Source organism: Sapajus apella, unplaced genomic scaffold, assembly GCF_009761245.1.
Source record: "Sapajus apella isolate SASKATOON/1434 unplaced genomic scaffold, GSC_monkey_1.0 scaffold2, whole genome shotgun sequence".
NCBI lineage: Eukaryota > Metazoa > Chordata > Mammalia > Primates > Cebidae > Sapajus > Sapajus apella.
Genome location: NW_022436942.1, coordinates 11,950,926 through 11,958,865, shown reverse-complemented (window position 1 = coordinate 11,958,865; position 7,940 = coordinate 11,950,926).

Genomic DNA, 7,940 nt, shown 5'->3' with positions numbered 1-7,940 from the left:
TTTTTCTTTTATTTTTATTTATTTTTTTATTGTACTTTAGGTTCTGGGGTACATGTGCAGATCATGCAGGATTGTTGCATAGGTACACACATGGCAATGTGGTTTGCTGCCTCCATCCCCCCATCACCTACATCTGGTATTTCTCCCCACATTATCCCTCCCCGACCTCCCCACCCTCTCATTGTTCCTCCGTTGGGCCCCCCTAACAGAACCCAATGTGTGATGCTCCTTCTGGTGTCTATGTGTTCTCATTGTTCATCACCCACCTATGAGTGAGAACATGTGGTATTTGATTTTCTGTTCTTGTGTCAGTTTGCTGAGAATGATGGTTTCCAGATTCATCCATGTCCCTACAAAGGATACAAACTCATCATTTTTTAATGGCTGCATAGTATTCCATGATGTATATGTGCCACATTTTCCTTGTCCAGTCTATCATCGATGGGCATTCGGGTTGGTTCCAGGTCTTCGCTATTATAAACAATGCCTCTATGAACATACGTGTGCATGTGTCTTTATAATAGAATGATTTATAATCCTTTGGGTATATACCCAGTAATGGGCTTGCTGGGTCAAATAGGATTTCTATTTCTAGGTCCTTGAGGAAGCGCCACACTGTCTTCCACAATGGTTGAACTAATTTACACTCCCACCAACAGTGTAAAATTGTTCCTATTTCCCCATATCCTCTCCAGCATCTGTTGTCTCCAGATTTTTTAATGATCAACATTCTAACTGGTGTGAGGTGGTATCTCAATGTGGTTTTGATTTGAATAATCAGTGATGATGAGCATTTTTTCATATGTTTGTTGGCCTCATATATGTCTTCTTTTGAAAAGTGTCTGTTGATATCCTTCACCTACTTTTGAATGGGTTTGTTTGTTTTTTTCTTGTAAATCTGTTTTAGTTCTTTGTGGATTCTGGATATTAGTCCTTTGTCAGATGGGTAGATTGCAAAATTTTTTTTCCCGTTCTGTTGGTTGCCAGTTCACTCTAATGATTGTTTCTTTTGCTGTACAGAAGCTCTGGACTTTAATTAGGTCCCATTTGTCTTTTTTGGCTTTTGTTGCCAATGCTTTTGGTGTTTTAGTCATGAAGTCCTTGCCTATGCCTATGTCCTGAATGGCTTTGCCTAGGTTTTCTTCTAGGGTTTTTATGGTGTTAGGTAATGTGTTTAAGTCTTTAATACATCTGGAGTTAATTTTAGTGTAAAGTGTCAGGAAGCGGTCCAGTTTCTGCTTTCTGCACATGGCTAGTCAGTTTTCCCGACACCATTTATTAAACAGTGAATCCTTTCCCCATTGCTTGTTTTTGTCAGGTTTGTCAAATATCAGATGGTTGTAGATGTGTGGCATTGCCTACAGAGCCTCTGTTCTGTTCCATTGGTCTATATCTCTGTTTTTCTGTTTTGGTAGCAGTAGCATGCTGTTTTGATTACTGTAGCCTTGTAGTATAGTTTTAAATCTGGTAATGTGATGCCTCCAGCTTTGTTCTTTTTGCTTAGGATTGTCTTGGCTATGCGGGCTCTCTTTTGGTTCCATATGAAGTTTAAGGTGGTTTTTTTCCAGTTCTGTAAAGAAGGTTATTGGTAGCTTGATGGCGATTGCTTTGAATCTATAAATTACTTTGGGCAGTATGGCCATTTTCACAATATTGATTCTTCCTAATCATGAGCATGGAATGTTTCTCCGTCTGTTTATGTCCTCTCTTATTTCCTTGATCGGTGGTTTGCAGTTCTCCTTGAAGAGGTCGTTTACATCCTTTGTTAGTTGTATTCCTATGTATTTTATTCTCTTTGTAGGAATTGTGAATGGGAGTTTGCTCATGATTTGGCTCTCTGTTAGTCTGTTATTGGTGTATAGAAATGCTTGTGATTTCTGCACATTGATTTTGTATCCTGAGACTTTGTTGAAGTTGCTTATCAGTTTAAGGAGATTTTGGGCTGAGATGATTGGGTCTTCTAAATATACAATCATGTCATCTGCAAATAGAGACAATTTGACTTCCTCTTTTCCTGATTGAATACCCTTTATTATTTTTTTTTCTTGCCTAATTGATCTGGCTAGAACTTCCAATACTATATTTAATAGGAGTGGTCAGAGAGGGCATCCTTGTCTAGTGCTGGATTTCAAAGGGAATGCTTCCAGTTTTTGCACACTCAGTATGATATTGGCTGGAGTTTTGTCATAAATAGCCTTTATTGTTTTGAGATATGTTTCTTTGATATCTTGTTTATTGAGAGATTTTAGCATAAATGGCTGTTGAATTTTGTAAAAGGCCTTCTCTGCATCTATTGAGATAATCATGTGGTTTTTGTCTTTGGTTCTGTTTATGTAGTGGATTACATTTCTAGACTTGTGTATGTTGAACCAGCCTTGCATCCCCAGAATGAAGCCTACTTGATCGTGATGGATAAGCTTTTTGATGTGCTGTTGCAATTGGGTTGCCAGTATTTTATTGAAGATTTTTGTATCTATGTTCATCATGGATATTGGCCTGAAGTTTTCTTTTCTTGTTGAGTCTCTGCCGGCTTTTGGAATCAGGATGATGTTGGTCTCATAAAATGATTTGGGAAGGATTCCCTCTTTTTGTATTGTTTGGAATAGTTTCAGAGGGAATGGTACCAGTTCCTCTTTGTACATCTGGTAGAATTCAGCTGTGAACCCATCTGGACCTGGACTTTTTTTGGTTGGTAGGCTATTAATTGCTGCCTCAACTTCAGCCCTTGTTATTGGTCTATTCAAGGTTTTCAACTTCTTCTTGGTTTAGTCTTGGGAGGGTGCAAGTGTCCAGGAATTTATCCATTTCTTCCAGGTTTACTGGTTTATGTGCATAGAGTTGTTTGTAGTAATCTCTGATTGTAGTTTGATTTCTGCAGAATCAGTGGTGATATCCCCTTTATTGTTTTTTTATTGCATCTATTTGATTCTTCTCCCTTTTCTTTTTTATTAATCTGGCTAGTGGTCTTTCTATTTTGTTGATCTTTTCAAAAAACCAGCTCCTGGATTTATTGATTTTTTGAAGGGTTTTTTGGTGTCTCTATCTCCTTCAGTTCTGCTCTGATCTTAGTTATTTCTTGTCTTTTGCTAGCTTTTGAGTTTTTTTTATCTTGCTCCTCTACTCTTTCAATTTTGATGATAGGATGTTGATTTTAGATCTTTCCTCGCTTCTCATGCGGGCATTTATTGCTATAAATTTCCCTCTAGACGCTGCTTTAAATGTATCCCAGAGATTCTGGTACGTTGTGTCTTTGTTCTTGTTGGTATCAAAGAACATCTTTATTTCTGCCTTCATTTCCTTGTTTATCCAGTCGACATTCGGGAGCCAGTTGTTCGGTTGACATGAAGCTGTGCGGTTCTGAGTTAGTTTCTTGGTTCTGAGTTATTTTCTTAATTCTGAGTTCTAATTTGATTGCCCTGTGGTCTGAGAGACTGTTTGTTTTGATTTCCATTCTTTTGCATTTGCTGAGGAGTGATTTATTTTCAATTATAGAGTAGGTGCAATGTAGTGCTGAGAAGGGTGCATATTCTGTGGATTTGGGGTGGAGATTTCTGTAGATATCTATTAGGTCTACTTGGTCCAGATCTGCGTTCAAGTCCTGGATATCCTTGTTATTTTTCTCTCTCATTGATCTGTCTACTATTGACAGTGGAGTGTTAAAGTCTCCCACTATTATTGTGTGGGAGTCTACGTCTCTTTGTAGGTTATTAAGAACTTGCTTTATGTACCTGGGTGCTCTTGTATTGGGTGCGTGTATTTTTAGGATCATTAGCTCTTCTTGATGCATTGATCCTTTTACCATTATGTAATGCCCTTCTTTGTCTCTTTTGATCTTTGTTGGTTTAAAGTCCATTTTATCAGAGACTAGGATTGCAACTTTCTGCTTTTTTTTTGCTCTCCATTTGCTTGATAAATCTTCCTCCATCCCTTTATTTTGAGCCTATGTGTGTCCTTGCCTGTGAGATGGGTTTCCTGAATACAGCTCACGGTTCTTGACTTTTTTTTTTTCCAATTTATTTATTTTATTGCATTTTAGGTTTTGGGGTACATGTGAAGAACATGCAAGATTGTTGCATAGGTACACATGTGGCAATGTGATTTGCTGCCTTCCTCCCCATCACCTACATCTGGCATCTCTCCCCTTGCTATCTCTCCCCATCTCCCCACCCCCCACCGTCCCACCCCTATTTCCCCCCAACAGACTTCAGTGTGTGATGCTCCCCTCCCTGTGTCCATGTGTTCTCATTGTTCAACACCCACCTATGAGTGAGAACATGCAGTGTTTGATCTTCTGCTCTTCTGTCAGTTTGCTGAGAATGATGGTTTCCAGGATCATCTATGTCCCTACAAAGGACACAAACTCATCGTTTTTGATGGCTGCATAGTATTCCATGGTGTATATGTGCTGCATTTTCCCTGTCCAGTCTATCATCGATGGGCATTTGGGTTGGTTCCAGGTCTTTGCTATTGTAAACAGTGCTGCAATGAACATTCGTGTGCACGTGTCCTTATAGTAGAACGATTTATAATCCTTTGGATATATACCCAGTAAAGGGGTTGCTGGGTCAAATGGAATTTCTATTTCTAGGTCCTTGAGGAATCACCACACTGTCTTCCACAATGGTTGAACTAATTTACACTCCCACCAACAGTGTAAAAATGTTTCTATTTCTCCACATCCTCTCCAGCATCTGTTGTCTCCAGATTTTTTAATGATCACCATTCTAACTGGCATGAGATAGTATCTCAATGTTGTTTTGATTTTCATTTCTCTGATGACCAGTGATGATGAGCATTTTTTCATATGTTTGTTGGCCTCATGTATGTCTTCTTTTGTAAAGTATCTGTTTGTATCCTTTGCCCACTTTTGAATGGGCTTGTTTTTTTCTCGTAAATCTGTTTTAGTTCTTTGTAAATTCTGGGTATCAGCCCTTTATCAGATGGGTAAACTGCAAACATTTTTTCCCATTCTGTTGGTTACCAATTCACTCTAATGACTGTTTCTTTTGCTGTGCAGAAGCTGTGGAGTTTGATCAGGTCCCATTTGTCTATTTTGGCTTTTGTTGTCAATGCTTTTGGTGTTTTGGTCATGAAGTCCTCGCCTACACCTATGTCCTGAATGGTTTTGCCTAGATTTTCTTCTAGGGTTTTTATGGTGTTAGGTCTTATGTTTAAGTCTTTAATCCATCTGGAGTTAATTTTAGTGTAAGGTGTCAGGAAGGGGTCCAGTTTCTGTTTTCTGCACATGGCTAGCCAGTTTTCCCAACACCACTTATTAAACAGGGAATCCTTTCCCCATTGCTTGTTTTTGTCTGGTTTGTCAAATATCAGATGGTTGTAGATATGTTGTGTTGCGTCCGAGACCTCTGTTCTGTTCCATTGGTCTATATCTCTATTTTGCTACCAGTACCATGCTGTTTTGATTACTGTAGACTTGTAGTATAGTTTGAAGTCCGGTAGTGTGATGCCTCCCGCTTTGTGCTTAGAATTGACTTGGCTATGCGGGCTCTCTTTTGGTTCCATATGAAGTTTAAGGTGGTTTTTTCCAGTTCTGTGAAGAAGGTCATTGGTAGCTTGATGGGGATAGCATTGAATCTGTAAATTACTTTGGGCAGTATGGTCATTTTCACGATATTGATTCTTCCTAACCATGAACATGGAATGTTTCTCCATCTGTTTGTGTCCTCTCTTATTTCGTTGAGCAGTGGCTTATAGTTCTCCTTGAAGAGATCCTTTACGTTCCTTGTTAGTTGTATTGCTAGGTATTTTATTCCCTTCGTGGCAATTGTGAATGGAAGTTCGTTCTTGATTTGGCTCTCTTTAAGTCTGTTATTGGTGTATAGGAATGCATGTGAGTTTTGCACATTGATTTTGTATCCTGAGACTTTGCTGAACTTGCTTATCAGTTTCAGGAGCTTTTGGGCTGAGACAGTGGAGTCTTCTATATATACAATCATGTCGTCTGCAAATAGCAACAATTTGACTTCCTCCTTTCCTGTTTGAATACCCTTTATTTCTTTTTCTTGCCTGATTTCTCCGGCTACAACTTCTAGTACTATATTGAATAGGAGTGGTGAGAGAGGGCATTCTTGTCTAGTGCCAGATTTCAAGGGGAATGCTTCCAGTTTTTGCCCATTCAGGATGATATTGGCTGTTTGTTTGTCATTAATAGCTTTTATTATTTTGAGATACGTTCTGTCAATACCTAGCTTATTGAGGGTTTTTAGCATAAATGGCTGTTGAATTTTGTCAAAGGCCTTCTCTGCATCAATTGAGATAATCATGTGGTTTTTGTCTTTGGTTCTGTTTATGTGGTGAATTACGTTTATAGACTTGCGTATGTTGAACCAGCCTTGCATCCTTGGGATGAAGCCTACTTGATCATGGTGGATAAGCTTTTTGATGTGGTGTTGCAATCGGCTTGCCAGTATTTTATTGAAGATTTTTGCATCTATGTTCATCATGGATATTGACCTGAAGTTTTCTTTTCTTGTTGAGTCTCTGCCGGGTTTTGGAATCAGGATGATGTTGGTCTCATAAAATGATTTGGGAAGAATTCCCTCTTTTTGTATTGTTTGGAATAGTTTCAGAAGGAATGGTACCAGCTCCTCTTTGTATGTCTGGTAGAATTCAGCTATGAACCCGTCTGGACCTGAGCTTTTTTTGGGTGGTAGGCTCTTAATTGCTGCCTCAACTTCAGACCTTATTATGGGTCTGTTCAGGGTTTCAGCTTCTTCCTGGTTTAGGCTTGGGAGGAGGCAAGTGTCCAGGAATTTATCCATTTCTTCCAGGTTTGCTAGTTTATGTGCATAGAGTTGTTTATAATAGTCTCCGATGATGGTTTGAATTCCTGTGGAATCTGTGGTGATATCCCCTTTATGGCTTTTTATTGCATCAATATGGTTATTCTCTCTTTTCTTTTTTATTAATCTGGCTAGTGGTCTGTCTATTTTGTTGATCTTTTCAAAAAACCAGCTCCTGGATTTATTGATTTTTTTGAAGGTTTTTTTTGTGTCTCTATCTCCTTCAGTTTTGCTCTGATCTTAGCTATTTCTTGTCTTCTGCTAGACTTTGAGTTTTTTTTATCTTGCTCCTCTACTCTTTCAATTTTGACGATTGGGTGTCAATTTTAGATCTCTCCTTGCTTCTCATGTGGGCACTTATTGCTACATATTTTCCTCTAGAGGCTGTTTTAAATGTATCCCAGAGATTCTGGTATGTTGTGTCTTCATTCTTGTTGGTTTCAAAGAACATCTTTATTTCTGTCTTCATTTCATTGTTTACCCAGTCATCATTCAAGAGCAAGTTGTTCAGTTTCCATGAAGCTGTGCGGTTCTGGGTTAGTTTTTGAATTCTGAGTTCTAACTGGATTGCACTGTGGTCTGAGAGACTGTTATGATTTCCGTTCTTTTGTATCTGCTGAGGAGCTATTTACTCCCAGTTATGTGGTCAATTTTAGAGTAGGTGTGATGTGGTGCTGAGAAGAATGTATATTCTGTGGATTTGGGGTGGAGAGTTCTGTAAATGTCTATTAGGTTTGCTTGGTCCAGGTCTGAGTTCAAATCCTGCATATCCTTGTTAATTTTCTGTCTGGTTGATCTGTTTAATATTGACAATGGGGTGTTAAAGTCTCCAACTATAATTGTGTGGGAGTCTAAGTCTCTTTGTAAGTCATTAAGAACTTGCCTTATGTATCTGGGTGCTCCTGTATTGGGTGCGTATATATTTAGGATCATTAGCTCTTCTTGTTGCATTGATCCTTTTACCATTATGTAATGTCCTTCTTTGTCTCTTTTGATCTTTGTTGCTTTAAAGTCTACTTTATCAGAGATGAGAATTGCAACTCCTGCTTTTTTTTGCCCTCCATTTGCTTGATAAATCTTCCTCCATCCCTTTATTTTGAGCCTTTGTGTATCCTTGCATGTGAGATGGGTTTCCTG